The 26,342-nt window shown below is 40.9% G+C and overlaps 1 protein-coding gene across 1 annotated transcript in view; it reads right to left on the reverse strand.

Moving 5' to 3' along the window:
• FOXP2 (forkhead box P2) overlaps positions 1-26,342 on the reverse strand; it is a 444,251-nt gene that overhangs the window by 375,462 nt on the left and 42,447 nt on the right. The window lies entirely within an intron of this gene.

A 26,342-nucleotide genomic window follows, 5' to 3' on the forward strand; every position in this document is an offset into this window, starting at 1 on the left:
ACTTAAGGAAGGGCATGATTGAAGACTACGAAAGCCTGAAGATGGAGAAGTTGCACAGACATCATCTGTTCCCTATTCCTTGAACTCAGGAACTGCCTAGTGAAACTCAGATTCGAAACAAAAAGCAGGAGTTTCTTCTCCACAAAATGGGTAACAGAACTGTGGACTTCTTCCCAAGGATGCTATTGATGCAAGGAGTTTTCATGAGTCAAAAAGGAGAGTGGAGGTACCCTTGGAAGAGAGCCTTCACTGGAGACAGAGGATGGCCTAGGTGAACCACTGGTCTGAACCAGGCTGACTAGTCTTGTCTCCTTGTATATTCATTCATGCCAGTATTAATTCAACAAATTTTTATATCCATTTTACACTGATATATTCACCACACAAGAATCAGAATTACTGCATTACGTACACAGGGAGTCTAGTGTTCCTTGCATTTGAAGTACAGGCTAGATCCTTTTGAATTGCAATATGAACTCCCATGGATCTCTGTACTTTATTACAAGCTTAATAAATTTGACTGACTTTTCCAAAATAGCATCACCACAGAAAATAAAAAGCAGTCTTACTGTAAAGCAGCAGTAGCCTTCCTCTCCCCGGTCCACAGTCCCAAAGCAGCCAGGGCAGAGGGCTACAAAGCAAGGTTCTGCTTCTCAAGCTGTTCGCTGGTCTCATGTATTTGAGTCTGTAACTTCATCCATGTGTTCCCACTCAGTTCAACACTTTTATAAATGCAGGTCAGCATCTCCATGTCCCAAGTTTCATCTCAAAGCAAACCTTAAAAATCATATACTCTGTATTCCAATATCTCCTCTTTTGCTTTAATCTCTAGGATACAGCAGTGTTTCTGATTTATTTTGGGTAAGTGCAGATCAATTAAAATTCCTTCAGGGAAGCCTTCTGAACCAGCAGAAAGTGAATGACTGTCATCAGGAACAAACAATTTTTGCTGTCATGGACTGGCATGTCACTTTTGAGCAAAAACTATGTTAATTAATTCTATCCATACCTACCAGGTGTACCAAAGGAATATAACCAGTCCTTTCTGCTGTCTTGCTAGATAAAGATCTTTGTGTCTGTGAACTCAGTATCCCTATATGCAGACTTATGCATTGGCACGTTGTATGAAGAAGCAGCCTTAACTAGTACAAAAAAACATAACAGGACAAAAATAACTTTGTTCAGACATCAGTATGCAACCAAAGTCCCTTTTGCAAAATGCACGAATTAATACCCTAACGTTTCACCCAAAAACCAGAAAGTTTCCACTACATGTATGCACAGACCTATTGATTAACATTCGTTTTAGACCCTACAGTGGGCAATTTGAATTACTGATATTTTTTTTGGTCAGCTTGATATATCAGATCAAAGTATGTTTACTGTTCTATCTATTCCCCCTCATCACTTCTACAGTCTGCAAAAGAAGAGGCTGCTATGATGTTTGCTGTTCTGTTTGCTTCTGCAGCTCAGATGGCTACACTGAGGATGAAAGAAAATTCACTGTACGGCATGCTAATGATCAAAGGCCCATGTACTACTGGCCTATAGCAACATTTTAGGCCACCTCTCCCTTCTACCATTTGTCCGGCTTCTGTGTTTAGAATGTAAAATCTTAAGGGTAGGAATATAACCCATGCAGCTCAAAAGGAATCCAAGTTCTGTTTGATATCCTGCACGTCACTGTGATACTAACTATAAATAAGAGCAAGCTGTAACAAACAAGAACCAAATGTCTTAGAACTGATGTGAGCAAAGACAAGCTTCTCGCAAAATTCAGAGAAGTGGACTTCAGGTATACTACAGCAGGTAAAATACTATTGTAGGATTTTAAAACAATTTGACAGTAGTAATAACGACAATTCGTAATTACCATCGCCACTACTTCAACATTGGGAAAGAAAAACCATGAGAACAGGTATTAGAAGATGGCTACCTCCTGGTTGCCAAATAAAAGCTGTGATTCTCACTCTTTCCAAAAGTGGGCTTCAAGTTACAATCAAAAAGTTTACAAAATCTTCCCATGAATATGATCTTGGTTCTCTCACACAAGTGCACATAAAGGGAGAAAAGTTGATACGCAATTACCTCAGTTGCAAGTACTGGGAATCAACAGCTACCCAAAAAAGTGTGTAAACTAAGAATGCTTTCTTTTCAACCACTTATTATATAATCCCATCTGAAGGTTAAATGAGCATTCATGCTTGCTTTAAAAATTTATTCCATATATATTACCTAATTCAATTATACCCCGGTGGAATTCCACTTATATCAAAGACATATCAAGAAATTTTTACATGAAGAATTTCTTTGCTTATGTTTTTGATTTTTGAAACAGCACAGTGATACAAGTAACCTATAGTATTAAAGACACAAACATATTCCAGAGTGCACATATATTAATTTGGGACACTAAAAGCTGTGCTTGTGTGCAAGCTCACACCATTTCTGTAAGTTACCTAAGACACAAAGTAGAAACTATACATGGTAATGTGATCTTATTAGCATTACTGTTATGGGACTTTTTTGGCAATTCATAAAGCCACAGCTGCATTACAAAGCCATCCCAAATAAGTATTGATAAAATACTTTATCCCATGACTGCCACATATTTTTAGATTATGTTACAGAAAAAAGCGTTAAAGTATTTCAGGACTATACAAGCAAGTTTCTCAATTGTTTTGGGATTATATACCTTAGTTACAAAAAATCCAATGGCTCAGGACCCTGACTAAATATGCTATAAAATTCCATTTTTGTTCATAAGCATCCTATTAATTTTACTTTCAATATCTATAGTCTATTGGGTGAAACCAAGTAAAAGACTAGTGCAAGACTTGGGCTGAATCACAGCATATAAACAATCAAGGACTTTATTGGAGTTTTGGTTTAAGATTGAATAATATTTACTCTAGTATGTAATTGTATAGTCAGCCTAATGTAGTATTACAATCATGTGTCTTTAGTATGGTGTTTATCTAAAAGCCTTTACCAAGAAATCTTACCTCACAAAAACATAAACTCACAAAAACAATCACTGCTTTGCTAATAAACGCTGGAACCTCCGTTAAGATGTATTAAAATACAGCAACAAAAGACACAAATATATCTGTGCGAAGGTCCCTTCCAGCTGATCTCTGGTATCATGGTCCTAATCTGGAAACAACACAATGAGTGGACAAGAGATCAATCACAGTATAAATAATAAAAGAAGTGAAGGTGTTATATTGGAAACTTCCCTAAACATTGTGCTATTAAACTAAATGAAGCTGTTTAGTTTGTCTGCAATTTAAGTAAGACTATTATGCTGTGATCAAAACACAATACTTCAGAAAACCTCAGAGCTGGCACTACTTCCCTTCTTTCACATAATAAAAAGAGAAAGGCAGGACAAATATTCTATCTACAGGTAAAATGGTCTTTCTACTACTAGAGCCCCCGCATCACTGCCGTTAAGATAACCGATAATGTTTCCTATACATTTATATAAATCTCCTACAGGACCTGAAAACACCCACTAAAATTTGAAATATTTTAAAATCTAGTCCTCCCATCAGTTATATACTGAACTGGATTGGATCGACATTAAGAACTAGAGAAATATTCCTCATGCTTCTCTTGCAAATTTATTCAAGTTTTATTTAAAAATATATTGACCAGAAGTACAACCTTAAACTGAACTGTAAGAGGATGGACTGGTGTGAAACCAAAGGTAAGACCCGTGTCTAAATAATTCCTTGCATGGCTAGCTGTCTACCATCCCAAAGTAAGCGCTATATACAAGATAGATGATAGAAGACACAGGCTAACTACCTGTATCAGGCAATCTGCCAACAAAGATATAATGCTGGATTTGGGACAATCAGATGGAATAGTTTGTAAACTGTTGTTAAACTGACACCCAAGTTTAAGGACGTTAAATAGATAGTGGTAATCTTGCATAGTAGTTCCTGTGGCAACTATGGCTGGGAATATTTTTCTCTAGCAATCCCCAGTGGGAAGACAGCCACCTACTTTCTCCGATATTCCTTCCAGCTCTATCTGCCCTTCTCTTTTCAACGTTAGGCTGCCATTCAACACAGGGACACACAGCGGGATCTGAAGAGATGAATGCTGAGCGGTTCAGTGTGATTCCAGACATACAGCATCACAGACAATTCAGTCAGCTAGGGCTCTGCAATTGTCACTAGCACTGACAAGACAATAGGTGGAATTCAAGTTTATTTTTTAATGCACCTCATTTCTAAATGGTTTTGATCCCGATCAGCTGAGAGAAGATCACTAACATACAGTACCATTACAGTGCTGCGGCACCCCTAGACTGGCAGGGCAGGGGTGCAAAAGGTTTCTGTAGAAGAAGAGATGCAAGAAACTCCATAAAACTTCATTCAATTTTTTTTTTTCCTCCCTTTCTCTTTTTCCTCTTTCTTTCACCTCCCACTTTCCCTTTTGCTGAAAATGTTCTCCCCTCCCGCAGCCCCATGAGGAACACAACACGTGCGTGGAGCCAGCAGGGACAGGAGAACAAGAGATGAGCATTCAGTGACAGCCAGGACGCCTCCTTGTCACCTTAGGCAATGCCGGGACACAGAAAGGGCTTAGACTGGATGGAGCGAGGGTCAGCGATGCTGAAGCCAAAGGTACAAGGGCATGAGGTTTGAAAAAAACCCCAGGACTGATAAACTTTGGAGACCGGGGCAGGCCAGACAGTAGGAGCATATTGCTTATTTGAGGGGATGATTTAAATTGTTATACAAAAGAAGGGAGGCCTGATCTCAAAATGTGAACACCACCGTGCCTGAAGGGACTTGCTCTTGTGGAGCTACCTGTTTGCTCCCGGGTGCTGTAAGCAGGATGACATACTTGGGACATCTTTTAATCCAAAATTTCCCTCTGAACTTTGGCAGATTGGGATGTAATTAAACGGTCAGATACACTGTGGAGTTTTCTAGGAGGGTTTGATTTATTTTATTGTCATTATATTGGCTGGTATATATTTATTTCACAAACCAGTGCAAGTCACCTTTTTGAATAATTGCTATTTGTATCATCTACTTCATTTTACATTTGCAGAGCGTACAGTGGTCCTGGGGCATAAAGGCAAGATTTCCAGAGAGGATGCAGCCGCACAATGACTTAAGCCACTCTAAAGCACGGCTGAAACAGTCCTAACTTCCCTCACCTTCCTCTTCAGCTCCAGCTGCAGACTCCCACTCCTTCCTTGTGCTGACCTGGACATTTGTACAATTGCAAGGTGAGATGGATCAGGGAGTTCAGTTATTTGAAAACAGGCCTGCAAAACAAGTGATCAACTTTTGACCAAAACGGGGACATCCCTGCCAGGGCAAGACAGGAGTGGGGAGATGTGGCCTGGATAAAGGTGGGACCACGCAGCCGTGATGTGGTTTGTCTTGCACTGATGAAGAAGCTCACCCTGTGTGTCTTGGGGCATAGTCTGATGAACACTTCTTCCAGTGGTGGAGGCAGCTACAGCACCACCTCGCCCTTCCCAGCACTGCCCGCTGAGCTGTGCCAAGGCAACTGTGCACGGAGCTGCATGGTCAGCCATGCCGTGGAACCAGTCTAGATCAAAAAGTAACCTGGCAAAATAAAAGCTATTTTCAACCGTATAGAGTCCACCTTGCAGACCCCCAAACAACTTTATGAGCATCTTCAGAGGTATTAGCAATGAGAAGGAACCAGCACCACTACTAAAGAAGCATTTACCACCCTATGATCTAATTAGCCTATAGACTCCAGCAGCCAAAAGCTGCCAGATACAGCTGCAGCCTACCGAGTGCCGTCATCCCCAGCTGCCGCCCCCTCCACTCCTCTCCAGTCTACAAAGAAGTACAAGACCCGCACTACAAATGAGATGGAAGTGCCCACAGCTGTGGGCCCTACGACAGCAACCTGGGGACAAGGACGGGCTGCAGAAGGGCAGCAAGGATTGTAGTATTAAAACGCAGCAGCTGCTGGTTTTGATTGGCATGTCTTAGAGAACTGGGCCCCATTATTAGAGTGGATGTATACGGGTCTAGCATGCTTTGCCATGTTATGGTTATATCTGTACATAGGTATGCACACGCTTGTGATCGATTCCTAAATAGCCCATTGTTAGTATTTGTATTATAAAGTGAAAACTAGATCAAAGTAAAAGGCTGGGTTTTGGCCTTAAGATTAAATAACTTTTTTTAAATTCCAAAAGGAGACCCTAAATTCTACCTTAAATCACTCTTCATTTTAATAATAATTGATTTGTGCAATATATTTATCACATTTTTTCCAGATGACATGGCTGTACTTTAGCTAATACAAAGTACAAAACCTATATACACGTTGTCTACATCATTTAGAGCGCACATAAAAACAATTGTCGTCCATCATTCTACTAAACTATTGTCCACCTTTTAATAGTTTTGTTTACCAGATACAGGAGGGTAATCATTAAATGAAACCTTAATATGAGCTATCAGCTTGTAAGCAGAGCCACAAATATAGTATCACAGTTCAAGAAATTCTATTTTTTATGTTTAATAATTTTAGATTTGCTTATGTATTCATTTTCCCCACAATAAAAAAAAACCCCAAACCCACTTAGAGAAAACAGGGGAAAAATACCTTATCTGCGTTTCTCTTGCAATTCCATTTGGACAACAGTATTTCCTAAACGTAGCCTATTCACTGTTGGATATGTAATTACCTTCAGTTCATAGTCTAGACATTAATGCTTTCGTAGTATTTAAGACTCCTTGTAACATGCTTGCTGCTTTAAGTAAGCAAGGCTAAATCTTGACCAGATAAATTAGCAAAGAATGCAATAAAAGCTGCAATAAAAGAACTTTATCCTCCAAACCTTCAAGTTGCTGCTAAATGAGATTTCTTTGAAATGCAGATCAGTTGAACTAGATTAGTGAATTTTAGTTCCTGTCAACATCATAACAAAATACAAATACAATTGTTCACTGGCCTTATCTCCATGCTTCCATCTGCTGCCTTGTTATTTACTTTCCTTGATTTACTATGCAGATCTAAATAAGACACATCAAGGAGGGCTTACAACACAATGGCTTCTTAAGCTTTACATCAAGGTATTTGAAACCGAAGCCCTGAAAGGGCTGCCATCAAAGACATATCTCTAATGAACTTCCATATCAGAGAAGGTTTGGTATTTAATACTGCTGTGAAAAGAAAAAGCTACAAATCAGAATGGCCTATGAAGGAAAATGTCTGCAAATCTTGATGAGATTAGCACCTACCAGAATTAATATCCCAATAAAAATGATATCTGGTTCCTTGAAGAGTTAAACTTTCAACCTTTGCAAAAATAATGCCTAGTGTCAGAATGGGAAAACTCAGCTGACAAGGTCGAAAGGTCAGGGCAGTATTCTTTTTTCTCCACAAAATGTTCAAAAAGCATTTTTACTGGTGGCTTGATTAAGATACTGTTGACAAACTAGCCTTGGAATTAAATAATTAACACAGTCGACAGTGCTACTATGGTACTTGCCGCAACAGCGGAATTTTACAGTACCTTTAAAAAAATTAGCAGCAACTTCATGGTGAAACAACATAATCTAAAATGACAGCATGCAACATTTGTTCATCAATTTTACTATTTCCCTTTTTCCCCCACAGCAATCTACGGCAGTGCAGGATAAAATCTTCTGTCAGCTTGCTCAAAAAAACACTCCTTAAGTGCCATTTCTATGACATGCCACAACCCTACTTGCAAAGTGCAATAAATGAAGAAGTTTCCTCCCCGTGCTTTAAACTCTATATATATCTGATAGACGAAACACATATAAACAGCTTAGAAGTTTCCACAACCCACGTGTAACCTTGTGCAGTAAACCGTCAGCTCTTGCAGCATGCTGCCATTTGACAGGAATTTTTTTGCTAGGCACCAAAGTCCATAAACAAATGATACTTTTCTTAAGAAAGCATTTCAATCATTTATGTTCTTCTATAGCAAGGGAAGATCCCACAAGCATGTTCCGTACCGTGGATCAATCAGCTCCAAACCGAAGTAGACACGTTGTATGCTCCAGTGCCCGGAAATCATGCTGCAGGCTTACCAGATGATGAAAACGGAGGTATGCAGTGTAGGGGAGCCCCACATGGCACCCGCTAGCTTCTGGGCATGTCAAACTTCACAACTACCCTACGGTCAATGACAGCAAACACCTTCCCTTTTCTTCTCGCCTCCAAACATATACTTGTCTTTCTACCCTCCTTCCAAATTACAGGCAGTCTTCCAGAAACAAAGCCCCCAAACAGAAGCAGCGTCCCATGGCTACACTGCAGAAACCACAGTTGTCTTTTTGCTAGATTTCATTCCGTACGGGCGATGTTCCAGGCTTACTTATGGCCACGAGAGACCACTACCTTTCCCTGTTTAATGAAATGACAAAACAACAGATTTGCATATGTAGAAGCAGGTGCTGTAACAGGTTTGACTACTCTTGACCTAAAGCATGTAAAAAAGATTTATCAGCAACAGCTGTCCCTAAGGTATTGGGGCTCTGATGGACAGTCAAAACTTTACCATCTGCACCGCCGTGTGTTAAAAATGACAATCTGAATTAAAAGCTGGTCAACAAATCTCGTATAACTAATGCCTTCCGTATCCCCATCCATATGTTGAATTCCCAAGACACACAACACTTGGATTATCTATTATGAATACCAGTCTTTAAATCTAAATAAAATAAGACAATCTAGGAAGATGTGTAAAGGAAGTCTGTGGGAGTTGCTACTTATTCAAGAAACAAGCATTTAAATAATATTCTGAACGTACTTAAGTGTTAAATGTCCCAACTATTTCACATCATGACATAAACCTCTATTCTTTTAAAATAGCATTATATCTCTTTTCAAAATAAAAAACTAGCTATAAATATTTACATAGACTAACTTGAGGACTTACAGTGCTACAGCATTGTTTAGCTTGTGGATTATTAACCAACACAAGTTTTGTTTAGTTTAACTTCTCTGAAGCCCTTCTTGAATGCCTTGACAAAAAAAACCTGATTGATAGCAAAACTTTTCAGAGCCTCTCTGTGTTCTCTGCGCAATGAAGCTATCTCAGGAAAGTGAGGTTTGCAGTTTATGTTCTGATTTTTCCGTGTGAGGAGGAAGTGTGGTTTTTCCCCCCGATCAGAGGAAGGAACCAGAGAGTCTGAACATGACCCCTTGGTAAACACAGTGACTTGTTCTGGAGCTACGCTAGCAGAAGGTAGCACCATATGCCCCGAGCCCCAACTTGGATGCTCTTTCTACAGTCTAATGTGCTTGTCAAAAGATGTTAAAATCATGGGTTTACTTTCTCTGGATAGACTTTATTATTGTACAATGTAAAAAGAAAGGATAATACAATTTTTTGTGACTTATATAGACTAGCATCCAAAACATTCTTCCACTGGTTTAAACTGGAAGATCTGTTTTTTATTGGTGAAGAGTTTCTGAGGTGTTTAACATTATAGCAATGTTATGCCTGATATCAATCACAGCTATTATACCTCTTATTGATTACAAACTAACTACATTCTAACTTTAGCATTAATAATTTTCTTTCTCATGAAAGTCTGGAATGTCACTGAACTTTTTTAAATTAAAAAAAAAAATAAATACTCAGAACAGCACAGATTTTATCACTGTAATCCAGGCAGGAAAACTATTAAAGTAAGAAAAAAAAATCCATGGAACATATACTGGAAACAAACTTAAAATGCGCTTCACAGCATTTCTAATGGTAATTTTAAATGTGGCGGCATATGTGAATTCATTCATCTCATGTTTTCTTTTTTAGTTTTTAGAAGAAAGAGAAGCATTTTATTTTAAATATATATATATGCACTTATATATTTGCAGGCACTGCTGAAAGACAGGAGGTACTTTTTTCTCAAGTGAATAATAAAACTATCTTGCAGAATTCGTGAGATTCGAATGATCGTTCAAACAGTTACAATTTCACGCAAAAACAATGCAGACTTGAAAAAAATTAGATACAATTTATTTACTCGCTAGGTTGTAACTGTCTGTTGAGAGCTACAGTGATCCCCTCAAGAGTATAAATATTTAGACAAATTTTAAAATGTGTATTATATACTTGACAGAATGTATTTACATGACAGCTCAGAGCTTAAGCAATCTGATCAGAAATATTTCCCCTATAAAACAAAGTCAAGTTAGAAAAAAAAAGCAGCTCAGCCATGTAAAGAGGCTTGAGATTAAAAACATAACCATTTAGAAACAGATTAGCCATTTAAGTGTTTGCGTCAAAATTGCGATAACCTTCATCCTACTTCCCGATTCACTGGATCCTATGTATGAGTTTATGAAAATCGAAGATGAGCAGCATACGGCATTAACTCTGAGCCGTCTTTTACTAAGCTGTTTAATTGCCTGCTCGTTAACTGCTGCCCTCCGCTCCCGCAGGTGCCGTGTCCTGGGCGGGCAGGGCTGCCTTGGCATGGCGGGGATGCCCATCCCACCCGGCCACCCAGGGGAAGGTCAGGGGCTGGGGTAGATAGCCACCCCTCTCCTGGCCGGCACAAAGCTGGAAGCCAGGTCCCGGCACAAGGCTGCCGAGGTGATTTCCAAGAGTGACAGAGATGGGAAAAAGGTGGAAATAAACCTTACACACTTTGTTGGCACTTCGGGGCAAGGGCAGACTCCTGCCGTCCCCTGAAGGCCAGCACAGCTCTCCCAAGCACAGCCACTGCGGGAGCTGAGGGCTCCTTTATCCCTCTATGATCTACTGCTCTTTAACTTGGTGGTATTTAAACGAATTAAGTGTTTTGGGATCAGATATTGTGCCTTGGGGTTTGGCTAACAAAAGCAATAACAAGCACATTCATGAAGCCCAATTTTAAAACACCACCATGAGTGCAGGGGGAATCCTCCCTCCGACAGGACACCGCCAAGAGCGGGAGTCTCGCCACCTCAGTGCGGACAAAACAAACTGCCAATGCATGAGAAACACACGTACAGAAAAATCTGGTAAATAAACTTACAGGCATAAACTCCCACTGTTTTCTCTACTTTTCAAAAGGGAGAGAAGCTTTGTAAGGAAGCAATAGAACCGGCTCATCGCAGCTATCGGACACCTCAACATGAACTGCTGCCGCCGAGCGGCTGGTGGCCCTGGGCACACCTGGGAGTGGGGACCCGTGGCACGGCCGGAAGAGGAGGCGGCACACGTAGGGAGGGTACAGAGAAGACTGGAAAAAATCATGCTGGGTAGTATCTACTGTTCCTGAAGAATCAGTCTCAGCATTCAAGTATAGAGGCTTCCTCCAAATCTAGCAACCTACCAGAAAAAAGGTGTGAAAGGTTTGTAAGAATACATGTATTGAAAAGCTGTCATGTGAACCACGTGGAGGACCTTTTACACTCTTTCCAGGGAAAACAGGTACCTCAGGACAACTATTTACATTAGAAGAAGATGTAAAAGCAAAGACAGAAGGAATTAACAAGGAATGGACCCAGAGCTAAACAGTAAATTGGAAAGGCCTGGTCAAAGAAATTAGGTTTGGACCATCTTTACTCACTATTATCCAATACTAAAATCAGATTCATCCTGCCTAACTTGAAACATCTAAATAGGATGTAATCGCTACCTAATGTGGAGATCCCAGCAGAGCCTATGGCTCTCCCCTGTACGGGAAGCCAGGGAGAATGCTGTCCTGGTTAAGGAGCATCAGTGATGCTGAATGGATGAATCCATTCTGTTAGGATGAATAAGTGGGAGCAGAATTCAAGAACAATTTTTCTGAAAGAGAGAAGGGATTGTTGGATACCTTTCTAAATGTTCTAAAATTGAGTTTAAAAAAAAATTAAAATTCAACTTTAATAGAAAAAATCTTTGACTGAACATTGTAGGTCAAGTTTTACAATGAAAATGTCACGAAGCATGGATTACAGCTGCATAGATTTTTTCTAGTATTTTGGACTGTTTAAATTCAGTGACCATTAATGTTGAATTCTGTGAACATAAAGGTATTTGTTAAGTTGGGCATTTCACTTAGAGAACAAAACATGTTTCATTATATTTAGCTATAATTTTCACCATTTGAATAAATTAAAAGCTAGGAAAAGGTGGTGAAAAAATGCTGAGGATATTTGTTTTAAAAAGCCCCAAACCGAAAACCAAAATCCCAGTACATATGAACACCATGTATTTGTGGACTATAAAAAAACTTGTCAAAGAAATGATTTCTTATTCTACTCTCCTTTCAAATTATAAAGCAATCATTTAGACTTAATATTGAAAACTGTTGCCTTTTGTAAAAAGACATGTGCCTCATCATGCACACAGAATGGTTTCTTCACACAGACGTGTTTACTTAATGTATTAAGCAACATACTGAGGTAATCTTTATGTTTGCAGCATATAAAATCTATAGTATTAATATTTTATATTAAAATAAGGTGCCAATTAGTGAATTTTCAGATACCAATCTCCCTACTAAAGTCCACTTCCTTATTGTTTACATACAGCAATTGTCTTTTAAATTTTAAAAGTGAGAATCTTAAAAAGTGAAAAAATACAATTACAAAATGTTCTTTATTTGCAATTAGATTCCAAGGTTGCAGAATACTGTATCTGTCCCAATTTTACAGAACTGCTTAAGGCATCTGCCAACCAAGTTTCAAGAGGATTAGCTGTAATGAAAATGCAACATATGTAAATACAACCACATATTTAAATGTCAAATATTTGAAACACAATAGAAAAATTACAAATTCAAAGTTATCTTTCCAAACATGTAATTCTATCAGCTCCTTCCACGGAACATAAAAAGTTGGAAACAGCATTTTTATACTGTAAAAAACACACAACGTGACCATACGTTAACTTAGCCTTCTTAATATAGCTCACTATTTAACTGAATGGGGAACACACAGCATACTCCACCTTTAACATCAATTCCACATACTTCAGATTCACCTTGTAGATTCAGAAGAATCTTACTGCTTGTGCTAAGCTAGCAAAATTAAGGTATACTATGAACTTTAAAAAGCACCTTTCCTTTGTGCATTTTGGGTATCTTGTTTACTTGACACAATGTATAATACAAGCACAGGAGAAAGAATGCAATTACACCAGAAAATAAAACCATGCAGCTAAAACTCCTCTGACTTCAGACACCTTTTTCTCATCTCTGGATGTGGTACAACCTTGCTGTGAACTATTAGGTTTCCACTACTTAGAGACAGACGGTTTCATACTGCTCAACAGAGATTACTGCTGTCTATCTAAATAGGGCTTACAGTGGCATCAGCATATTTTATTAACTCAGAAGCATAAATCCTATTCTTATATGCTCTCGAAGACCAATACTCGTAGGGTCACTTAAATTTACAACAGCGTGGCACCTACCAGGAAGAAGCTTCAAAGTCAGGATATGCTCCTTTCTAATAGCCCCCAGAAATTCTGGTATCTATTGAAAGTTTAAAAAGCAATACCCCATTCCTGATACTAAACGACAGTTTCCGAAGCAGATTTTTAGCTCACTGCAACATTACACAGTATCCCAAAATACTCTATAATGCCTCACAATACAGGTTTTCTTTGTGGTTCAAGAATTTTCCCTCCTTCGCATGATAAGCATGTATCTGCAGGCTAGCAGATCTTAACGTCCACTCTTCTGTGACTGGGAACACCTGGAAGGAAAAATCTCCACATTTTTGACCATCCAAGGAATACTCCTTTATATTCCATTGCATATCAGTACATGGAAGTGCTCCTATTAGCACCGGCAAAATTATTTTTGCATATATTTCTCTGCTATCCTCCAAACTCACAGAGGAACACGATTATATCCTGCATATATACTGTTAAGGACTGGATAGCAAGATGAAAATGGAGAAGACAAAGTCAAGGAAGTAACAGCCCAAATAATACAGAAATTTTCAATTATATTCAAACTCTACAAACCAAAAGATCATTTTAAATAAATGGCTGGTGTCCACCTACACGTACCTTTATTCTGCTCCCTTTGAATAAAGGGACTAGGTGACTCCCAAACAAAATTTTGACTTTACAGCAGCAATGATGCAGTTATCTAGATAAACACTGTTTTTTCACCAGGGTGCACCAAGCATCATTTAGCCCCAAGCAATCTTCAGAAATACAAATCACATCCTAGCACCTCCCTGGGGGAAGAACCAGCCTTGGCATCTCCCTCTGCATCGTTCAGTGACACTAAACTCTGCAGGGTAGTCAAGTGATTTCCACAATGCAAGAAAAAAAGCAGCTGCACAACACTTTGCTGAACTTGGAAACACTGGAAGAAAATACATACCTAAAACTTCATCAACTGCTCTGTTTTTTACCCATTTTTTCCCCCCAGCAAGTGTCCTAAATCAAAATCAGATATCATGAAGGTTGGTTTGCCCCCCTTGTCAGGGCAAGCCCTGCACGCTGAGGAGAGTCCTCGAGTCCTTCTATAAGAATGGTTGACAAAGGTAGAATCAATCCATATATCAATAATTATTGTAGTGTTACTATTATTAAATATCTACAGTGAAATAAGTCAATGACTCTTTAAAGATCCCTTCCTTTTGCTATAAACAGCCTTATTTAAAATCATAGAGGCTGTTATCAAGGTTCTACAATTTGGGGATCTGATTTTAAAGTAATAAACCAATTTTAAACAAGATCTTCTCAAATTTCAGACCATCTACTATTTTATCTTATTTTTATTCTAACACAACACTATTCAGTGGAACTTCACTCTCAAATAGCAATTTAACAATTCAATGCTATCATGGTTATGAAGAGAAAAACATTGAGCTTTGAAGCCATTTGATCTCCTCATATCAAAACTCCAGCCTTGTACTGATTTCAGAATCTACTTAATTTGCTATTTTGCAACAAAAAAGTAAAGAGACTATAAAAAGCAAAGTGCCAGAAGTAAACATTTTGATCAACCTAAATCTCTTTTAAAAACCAAAACTCCTGCTGTTCTTTTTTAGAAAAATACCTTGACATTTTAAGACAAAATAAGTGCATGTATGTGACTTGTTTACATCAGATAGAAATAAACCCCTCCTAAACGTAGAAAGCACAAAGTTTTCTTTTGGTAGTTTATGAATAATATGTAAGAAAATGCTTGAAACACTTAGCAAATCTTTTGACAATTTAGCAACCTCATCAGTATAGCTGCTCAGACACCATGGTGATGTGCATCATGTATAGACTTCTGAAAAAGAAGCACCAACTCAAACATGAGCATGTGGTTTTAGCTTAGAGAAAAGGGACAGGGTGCAATTATACGGCATGTAACGCGGTAATTGTTGCAGTATCGTATGGTGTATCACCAAGAAATGGGAGAAGTGCTGAGTCGGAAACACTGATGACTTGCTATGATGTGCATGCCAGCAAAAATATGGTTTGGAAGGAACTAATAAAGTGGTTGGCCCTCAGAAAAAAAAAAAAGTGCACTAAATACTTTAAGCATGAAGACTTAGAATAAATATGAAATTCAGCTACCCAAGTAAAATTACACAGAAGCTCCTTTCTTCAGATGCATCCCAGCCTGCATCTGCACGAATGCCATGCTGACTTTGACGAAGCTGCCACTGCCTCTGGTTTCTTCTGCCTCAAACTCTGTTAGTTATTACTAGGTTTTTCAATTAAGAGATTTCAGAGCTAGGCAACTATCACTCTGCCCACTATTTTACAAGAACACCATCCTCAGAGATACGATGACCACTCACAATGATGCAGGTGATTTTTTTAAGACCAAACAATGTTCATAGGATTGTTTCTTGAGATGGGGCAAGCAGATTTAACAGCTCGCTACTACCACAAAGGGAATACTCTCCACTATTCTCCCTCTGCCTTCCCGTGCCAGGCACTAGCTCCCATTGCTTACCTTATGCTGTCTACTACGATCGCAAATCCTTCTACGAGCCAATTCAATTCACAAAAATGGCAGAAAACATACTCAGGCTTTTGCTAGGTTGGTTTTCCACACTTTTGCTGAATTAATTTGACCTGCAGAAGGATCTGCTGAGCTCCAGATCCAGCTCAAGAGAGGTTGCGAGCCCACATATGTGAGAAGAGGGAAGGGGATCGCAAGCAGAGGGCAGGGGACCAGGAGGAGATCCCTCACTTCAAAAATGGCAACAGCATATCGTAAGAAGAGATCAGCTGTCCATGAAACTACAACGCCACTCCAAAACTGATTGTCTCCAGTTCATTACCTACAATGAACCTATTTCTAGTTCGTTCATAGATTGCCTCTTTCTCAAGCACAGGAGCTTTTTTCCTCCCAAGACCCAGCTCAGACTTACTTCTAAGAAAATGCTGGATCTACTGTCCTGTATATGACATCAGAGCATTGGCTATCCAGTAGCTCCAACACATACAGCAATCCTGGCCAAACAAGCCCAGATTCACACTTCTTCCCAGCCCCATGATGGTCCCTAGAGAGCCAGGTGCCTTCACAGCATCCTCTAATTGAAATAGCTGTCACATGTCCAACAAGAGGGTTTATTAACCAAAAGCCTATATATAAAATATCAATAACTCACAACACTACCTAACAGTCTCTGTGCAGATCAGGGAACAATTTGAGCGTTATAGTAAAAATGCGACTTGGTCTGTCTCACAGTAAACAGTATCTAAATTTGTGTACCACTTCCTTCCAGTTTACACAATGGAAACAAGTGCTGGGTTTCTAAGTTATTTGTTTGTTTATGTACTTAGAAGAGGTCCGGAGGAAACAGAGAACAATAAAAGGAAAAAAAGAGTGTTTTACTGAGCCATCACATGTCCCATTATAATGACTACTCTTGGATTTACCATAGATTTACATTCAGTTATGTGTACTCTGCTGTTATGGTCATTTTCAGCATGTGTTAAAGCAAATCGCAAAAATGTGGGGGGAGAAATAAGACTACTTTGTCTTTAGCGTGTGCAAAGGCTACTGCAAACCAAAACACCAGCTCAACACTGAGAACTCTTAAATCATTTTAATGAGTTTTTGGAAGAAAGGTCTCACACTTCCTGTAAGTAAAAGAGCAGGAACTTGAGCAGAGAGATGGTATTTGGGCAAACATTTGGAGAACAAAGCACCATTTTGTCCTACTAATGAACTGCAAGCAAGACTCCGAGGTAGACATTATCTAAAGGTTATCTTCTAAGTTATAATTATCAAAGATCTCATGGGATGACAGATGGGCAAAACAAAATTATAAAAGTAGTAGAGATAGGTTTCACTGCTGACATTGATAGGTTTCCAGGCTACTACCTAGCTCCAAAATAACGATGATTAAGCATTTTGTCATCAACAACAACTTGAAAAGCAGTTCTTCAAGCTTTCAAAGCTTGAAACTAAGCTTTAAAAGGTTTTCAGAACAGGGACTTTTTACACAGACTTCCTAATTCAAACCTTGAATGTAACAACCCTCCTTTATGAAAATGTGGCTTTGCAGAATAATTTATTATCAAGCTAAGAGCATACACTGCCAAGTGCAACCCAAGATCCTACAATGGACACTACATACTGTATCTTGCCAAAGAATCTGCAGGAGACTGCAGGCCCAGATCTAGACACACACCAAGCTGCTGATGCATGTTTCCTGGTTGTGAACCCGACTGTTTTCTTCAGTCCGTTTTGATTCTCCCTACTCACAGACCAATTTTTTACCCACAGCAAATATCCACAGTTATTCCAGAAAAGCATCTATATTCACAGAATCACAGAATCACTAAGGTTGGAAAAGACCTGTAAGATCATCAAGTCCAACCATCAACCCAACACCACCATGCCCACTAAACCATGTCCCGCAATGCCTCGTCCACATGTTCCTTGAACACCTCCAGTGAGGGTGACTCCACCACCTCCCTGGGCAGCCTGTTCCAGTGCTTCACCATTCTCTCAGTAAATGAATTTTTCTTAATATCCAGCCTAAACCTGCCCTGGTGCAACTTGAGGCCATTTCCTCTAGTCCTGTCACTAGTCACTTGGGAGAAGAGACCAACACCCACCTCTCTGCAACCCCCTTTCAGGTAATTGTAGAGAGCGATGAGGTCTCCCCTCAGCCTCCTCTTCTCCAGGCTGAACAACCCCAGTTCCCTCAGCCGCTCCTCCTAAGACTTGTGCTCCAGACCCCTCACCAGCTTCGTCGCCCTTCTCTGGACACGCTCCAGCACCTCAATGCCCTTCTTGTAGTGAGGGGCCCAAAACTGAACACAGGATTCGAGGTGCGGCCTCACCAGTGGCAAGTACAGGGCCACGATCACCTCCCTACTCCTGCTGGCCACACTGTTTCTGATACAGGCCAGGATGCCATTGGCCTTCTTGGCCACCTGGGCACACTGCTGGCTCATATTCAGCCGGCTGTCGACCAGCACCCCCAGGTCCTTTTCTGCAGGGCAGCTTTCCAGCCCCTCTTCCCCAAGCCTGTAGCGTTCCATGGGGTTTTTGTGACCCAAGTGCAGGACCCGGCACTTGGCCTTGTTGAACCTCATACAATTGGCCTCGGCCCACCGATCCAGCCTGTCCAGATCCCTCTGCAGAGCCTTCCTACCCTCCAGCAGATCAACACTCCCACCCAACTTGGTGTCATCTGCAAACTTGCTGAGAGAACACTCAATCCCCTCATCCAGATCATTGATAAATATATTAAACAAGACCGGTCACAAAACTGAGCCCTGGGGGACTCCGCTTGTGACCGGCCGCCAACTGGATTTCACTCCATTCACCACAACTCTCTGGGCTCGGCCGTCCAGCCAGTTTTTTACCCAGCGAAGAGTGCACCTGTCTAAGCCACGAGTCGCCAGCTTCTCCAGGAGAGTACTGTGGGAGACAGTGTCAAAGGCTTTACTCAAGTCCAGGTAGACAATGTCAACAGCCTTTCCCTCATCCACTGGGCGGGTCACCTGGTCATAGAAGGAGATCAGGTTGGTCAAGCAGGACCTGCCTTTCATGAACCTGTGCTGGCTGGGCCTGATCCCTTGGGTGTCCTGCACGTGCCTTGTGAGCGCCCTCAAGAGGAACCTCTCCATAATCTTCCCCGGCACCAAGGTCAGGCCGACAGGCCTGTAGTTCCCCAGATCCTCCTTCCGCCCCTTCTTGTAGATGGGCGTCATGTTGGTAAGCCTCCAGTCATCCAGGACCACTCCTGCTAACCAGGACTGTTGAGTTGAGTTAGTTCACTATTAAAAGTACTATCTGTGGTACTGGGTGGATGTGGATTCTGTATGACATGCAACATCTAAAAAAGTTTAAGATACTGTTGTGAGCACAAGTATGCTTTTGTGGTGGGCCGACCCTGGCTGGATGCCAGGTGCCCACCAAAGCTGCTCTATCACTCCCTCTCCTCAGCTGGACAGGGGAGAGAAAATATAACAAAAGCTCATGGGTCAAGATAAGGACAGGGAGAGATCACTCACCAGTTACTGTCACGGGCAAAATAGACTTGACTTGGGGAAATTAGTTTAATTTATTACCAATCAAATCTGAGCCAGCTAATGAGAAATAAAACATTAAAACACCTTCCCCCCACCCCTCCCTTCTTCCCAGGTTCAACTTCACTCACGATTTTCTCTACCTCCTCCCCCCAAGCAGCACAGGGGGATGGGGAATGGGGGTTGTGGTCAGTTCATCACATGTTGTTTCTGCCGCTCCTTCCTCCTCAGGGAGAGAACTCCTCACACTCTTCCCCTGCTCCAGTGTGGGGTCCCTCCCATGGGATCAGTCCTCCACAAACTTCTCCAACGTGGGTCCTTCCCATGGGCTACAGTTCTTCACGAACTGCTCCAATGTGGGTCCTTTCCACGGGGTGCAGTCCTTCACAAACAGACTGCTCCAGCACAGGTCTCCCACAGGGTCACAAGTCCTGCCAGCAAACCTGCTCCAGCGTGGGCTCTTCTCTCTCCACGGGTCCACAGGTCCTGCCAGGAGCCTGCTCCAGCATGGGCTTCCCACGGATTAACAGCCTCCTTCAGGCATCCACCTGCTCCAGCCTGGGATCCTCCACAGGCTGCAGGTGGATATCTGCTCCACCGTGGACCTCCATGGGCTGCATGGGGACAGCCTGCCTCACCATGGTCTTCACCACGGGCTGCAGGGGAATCTCTGCTCCGGTGCCTGGAGCACCTCCTCCCCCTCCTTCTCCACTGACCTTGGTGTCTGCAGAGTTGTTTCTCTCACATATTCTCACTCTTCTCTTCCCTGGCTGCCGTTGCACAGGTGTTTTTCCCCTTCTTAAATATGTTATCCCAGAGGCGCTACCTGTTGCCGATGGGCTCAGCCTTGGCCAGCAGCGGGTCTGTCTTGGAGCCGGCTGGCATTGGCTCTATTGCACATAGGGGAAGCTTCTAGCAGCTTCTCACAGAAGCCACCCCTGTAGCCTCACTGCTACCAAAACCTTGCCACACAAATCCAGTACAGTTTTTATGCAAATTTAGGCATTATGGCAAATTAGAACTTCAATATGGTGACATTAGTGATTCATGTAAACTCCAGTGCCTTATACAATAATCTAAGATTAGAGAAATTTTGTCCGGGGGAGAGTCCAAGTTTCTTGCACCACAGTCCCGAAGGATCTCTCCTATGACGCAACAGTCTTACTTGTCCACCCTCTGAAATCCTGGAACTGCAAGAACAACCTGCAACACAGCTCTACCAGCAGATCTCAGCACAACAGCTCTGTGGGTGACTCCAGGTTCAATCTATCGCAGCTTAAGTTTACCTCCTTGTTGAGCGCAGCCCTTCATGACCTCCTTCCTTCCCAGCCTGCTCCCTTCCATGTTTACTGGACTGCTGGCTGGACTGTTTCAGAACAGCACGAGTCAGCAGAAAACTAACATCAGAAATAAAACTACAAAAAAAAAAGCATAATGATTTAGCGAAGTCTAAGAAATACTGGAGTTGATGCACGGAAATTAGACTACGCTAATTAGTGAGACAGTATCGCAGAGTTTACTGAAAAATTCAGATCAAATTATTTTGTATCAGTAATCTCAACTTTTCCACTTTCTCTCAATCTCTGGTTTCTCTTATGTAATTTTTCATTCCATTATTTTAAATTTACATAAGTATTTCTGAGATCCTCCCTCTGATGATTTTTCCTATTGCTTTCCTAGTTCCAGTGCTTCAAATGTTGCCCCGCCTTTTGTAACTCCTTCAGAAAGAAGGGCAGCTTTCACATGGTACAAGCTACAGCTCTCCTGCTTTCATTCCTTCCATTCACACTCTTTATCATTATGTCTGACAGAATGAAGGAACACTACAGGTTCCTACTGAACAAAGAGATTTACAACAAAAATAGAAAACTGAGATGGCATTAAGGCACTGGAGTTTATAGGTAGCTGCAGGAGACAAGAGCACAAGAACACCTGGGAAAAAGTAAGGTATGATATTTAATGCCAAGGGAGTACTCTCTTAAAAATCCTTAAAATTTCTCCCTTTTGCTATCCACAGTACCCAGCAGTCACAGACCTTCTGATGTAAAGTATTTCACAGGTATATCAAGAAGGTCTACATGGATACAAGGGATTTTTGTTAGAAGCCAACAAGATCTAAAAATATGCCATTTCTCTTGTATGAATGATCTTTTTACTAGCTTGTAACTTTTTAGTTTAGACCAATAATATGTGTACAACTGAGATTCATTTGTGGTGTTGCCAGTTCTCAGAATGTTATTACAAATATTTTTTTACCAGCTTTCATACATCCCGTGTAACTCGAAAAGAACTTCATGCCTCAAAGAAAAACCCCCGTACTTCATATCAGACATGGAGTAAATTTCAAAAATACATATCTGAAGTCTCCAACCTATGGACAAGTTTTTTTAAAAAAAATATCAAAAATAATGAAAACTTCATACATTCTGATGCCTCTGAATTTTGCATGAGTTCCTAAAAGCATGTGGTAACACTGTTTGAAATGACTGAATTGATTTTATTGTCCCATTCCGATTCTGAAAGGTGACACATGTAGCATTCTTGTAAATAACTGGGACTGAGAAAGAGATGAAAAAATGTGGTGCTTTTTTATATAAAAGAGAACCTCATTTTCTTACGAGGCATAAGGAGTGATCTAGAAATACAAGCAAAAGCTGGAAAAAAGACAAAGACTGTGCATGTCCACACCAAGCTGTAAGGGTCATCCTCAGTGCTAACTAATGCATCCAAGTTTACGATGTAGAATGTCTACAGAAAGCTGGCATCAAATCAAAGTCCATGGCTGCACAGTTAAGAATTTTAACAAGCTTTGACTTGTATTCTATACTAAATTTTAACAACGTTACATCATTTTGTCAGTCTCGAGAGTATCGTAACAACTAGGAATTCTTTATGAATGAACGTTAAAGACCTTTACAGAGAAGGAAGGTGCTAACATAAAAGCACAGGAGAGGTGCAAAAGGTAAGCACTTTTTGCCATAGGAAGAGTCCTGTCTCATCCCTCTCACCTCCTCTCTTCTCCATAGGTGTCCGTTTGAATGCCAGTATCAAGGGAGACACGAGACAAAAGAAAGTGAGATCTTTGACGGCACTTCCCAGAGCTGCTTACCTTCATGAAGCCCCAGCTCCCCAGATGGGATGGCAACACTTGCAAAACAACTTGCTATGAACATGGAATCCCCACCTGAAACGCAACTTCAGAAATTTAAGTAAGAGGGATGAAACAAGTGGAGAAACACTTAGCCACTCAGTTTAAACTGGAATTCTGTTTTCTTTTATTCATGACATTGTGTTTCTACCTAAAGCATGATCACAGAATCTCCAAATCACTAAGGTTGGAAAAGACCTGTAAGATCATTAAGTCCAACCATCAACCCAACACCACGCCCCACAATGCCACGTCCGCATGTTCCTTGAACACCTCATGTTGTTAAGTTCCTCTGAATAAATTTATTTTTATTTTAATATTAAGCATATTTAGTGATGAGGGCAAGCTGAATGAGAGTGGAACGGACACACTTATCATGACTACTCAAACAAAGCAGTGTGTGGAGGCAGCACCAGGTGTGCTCAGGGACACCAGGACAGGCATAGCCCAGTCCAGCTCTTACAGAGAACAAATGACTGTGACAGAGACAGCTACACCTCAAAATATCGTACACAGGAACAAAAAGGAAGTCAAAAGAGCAGTTATTAGATTGGAAGACAACTTTCAACAGCAAAAGTTTATTCTCTGTGATCCTATAATTGATCGCTATTCCTTGCCTTTGTAAATGCAGGTTTTACATTACCTAGAAATAATTCTTGTAGTCATCCAATGATTTTCCAGTATCCAGCAATATATACTTAGGCTTGCTTAAATTTCAGTCTGTACCTTTCTGTGGTTACTGTGATTTGTTAATTAGTTTTGCTTCTTTAAGGTAATTTAACAGGCATTTTAAAAATCTGGGCTCAGATCTTCTCCACTGGAGAACAGAACATACATCATGTTCAATGAAATAGAGTAACGATATACTTCAGTAAGCATATACTATTTTAACTCTATGCTATGTGATCAGGCTACCAAGTGGAACCATCACGTCTATGCCAGCCTATTTAAAGCTCTCATGTTTTAATGTTCAACAATAACATTTCATCAATTTATTTATCTTCTTAAGTCAGTCTCCCATATGGAACAGCATACAGTGTACAATAAAGCAAACAGAATGTGCAATATCCAAATAAAAACCAGCGTTAAATTTCAAACAGAAGATGATTGGCAGATGACCAATTTGCCATTACAACATCAGTACCAAGGTTATACCTAACCTTAAGGACCAAGCCTTCAAGAAGAATAAATGACATCTAAGAAAACCAAGGGTGTTTTGTTCCTTGAGGACATTCAGAGCAATGCTGGCAATGCTCCTATGCTGACATAAGAAACAAATCAGCTAAAACCAGTGGCAATGAAAAAAACCACAAGAGCCAGCAAATACCATCTCTCAATAGCAGATCAAACTCAGCGGCTGAACAGAAGGTAGTAGAGGACAAATTGGTTTCAGAATAAGAAGTCATGAGGTCCAGAGATAGCTGTTACTGAATGATGTCTCTCTTAAGAGACAGAACATTTATTTCCTGTTGGAGGATTCAGGAAGTCCGCTTTCTCCATACATGTTAGACATTAGCGTTCTGTTAATTGGCTGAAATAGCCTGTAATTTCTATTTTTAGTAAAGAAGAATAGTAGCCACTTTCTTTCTTCGGGCTTCACGTAAATGCACAACCCTATACAGAAAAGGGGAGAGGGATGGGAAAGGGAGGACTGAGATTCTGCCACACACTCTCTTTGTTGCTGCCATCCTGTTTTCACAGGGGAAAGCAGTATTCAACAGGGGCTATGTACGTTTTCTTTCTTCTCTCTTCTCTTTGGTGCTGATGCTGACACACAGAGAGATTCCACTAGAAATGGCAGCACTGTTAATTATCAAAGGACACCCTGGGCTGAAATTGTGCTGGTACAGACTGTACCCCGCACCTTCCTGAGCTGCAGTGCTGTGCTTTACAATTAAAGCTTACATGGCTTCTAGCCTTTAGAGTTTTTCAAAATAATTTTGAGAATGCTAAAGGTTACTTACTAACCACTGGAATTTTTCATGGTGTGTAATCCACAGGTATTTTCACACTCTGAGAAACACCTTATTGCTTGAGAGTAGAGAAATTTTCTCCTTTGCAGGACCAGTAGAGGGTCTACTTTCATGAGTGAGTGAGAATACCAAGAAGGTCATTCCAGGTGGCATTTTAGTTCCCTCTCAACCACAGAGAAATACAGAAGTTCAAAGAACCCAGAAGGAGATGGGAAAGCCAGGCAAAAACAAATGCAGATGAGGGTAATTATTATATTAAAAATAAAGTATGTAAACTTCACATTTTTCAGTTGAATGACAGTCCACATATACACTCACACTGTGACTGTCACCAAGCCATTAAGCTTCTGTCATAAATTACCTAGCAGAGGACCTCAGAGGCCTCCAGGCAAACAGCAATGCCATCAGTCATCAGTGTCTCAAACACCACCTAATGCCCGATAAAAGATGTGGATGCATTTCCACATGGTCACTCAACAATTATTTGGCCTTCAGTAGGGAAGTCCCAATCAAGTTAAAAGATCCTGCTTCGGCCGTTCACTGCAGATCTTGACACCAATCTCTATTCAGATAGACAGCAGCAACCATACAGACACCTTTGATGCTTTCAGTAACAGGCGTGGAGGCTCTGCCCATGCTAATAAACCAAAAGGGCCAAGACATATGCTCAGGTGCTGAATCTGTGAATACAAAAAGATAGTACTCGCTTGTGCTGCCCTGACATCAAGTGTCTGAACGAGGAAACTTGCAGGTCTGAGGTTTAGGAGGAAGAACTGGGAGATTAAGATAAAATACAGCCGCAAATGGAGAAATGTAGCAGTTTTCCTCTACACATACCCAGCCTTCAAAAAAATGTGTACGGAAAATACAGATCTGCATTTACCCCACTCTCCTTGCACCTTCACAGAGGGTGGAGCCCCAGTGGGCAGTTAAGAGTTAAAAGGCAGTCCCCTGTGGCTGTGCATGGCTAGGTTGAAATCAAACCAGCCACTGGACAATGCAAAGCCAGGTTTAAATCAAACTAGCCACTGCACAAACATCTTAACAAGCCTAATAAAGCCTTTGATGAACCTAGAAAAGAAAAGGGCAGAAAATGGAGGCTTACTCTTTCAGTAAGAATGAGCAGAAATGGGTGGGCTTTTACAGGGCTAAGGGAGAGGACACGGGAACTGGTAATAAACAAACATACTAAATGTCAAACACCCCTCTCTAGTATTTATAGGGACTGGTCTAACTGAAGTAAAGGGTAACATTCTCACATAGTACTCACAAAACACTCAGAAAGCTCTCAGAAGTCTTCAGCACCCACACAGTGACGGTGGAGTATTTTGGGCAAGTGGCAAAAGTCCGAGAGACTAATCTGTGGGCAACAGTTGCGAGAAACAGCAGATATCTTGCAGGTCTTCAGCACAAAATGAATAAAATCCAGGCACTGTAACAGTCTCAGATACTCTGGAGAACCGTAACAACCAGGGCCTGGCTCAGGCTTCTTACCGCCAGATTTCCTAGCAATGCGGCGACTGGATGAAATCCTTCCAACAGCCCACCTGAGCATGGTACCAAAAATGCGCTGAGAGAGAGCCTGCACCCTGACCTCATCTTCAGCAGAAGCATGAGCACCTCCTGCCAGTGTGAGAAGTAAAATGGATTTATGCTAGGCTGACTTTCCCTTGGAAAGATGCCGATGAGGCAACCAGAACAGACCTCCTGCACACCCTCAAGAAATGTGACTCTGATGGATCTGACAGACGGCTGGAAGATCAGGAAGAACAGCTGATCCTTCTCCTTATGG

Source organism: Gavia stellata, chromosome 4 (genome assembly GCF_030936135.1).
Source record: "Gavia stellata isolate bGavSte3 chromosome 4, bGavSte3.hap2, whole genome shotgun sequence".
Taxonomy (NCBI): domain Eukaryota; kingdom Metazoa; phylum Chordata; class Aves; order Gaviiformes; family Gaviidae; genus Gavia; species Gavia stellata.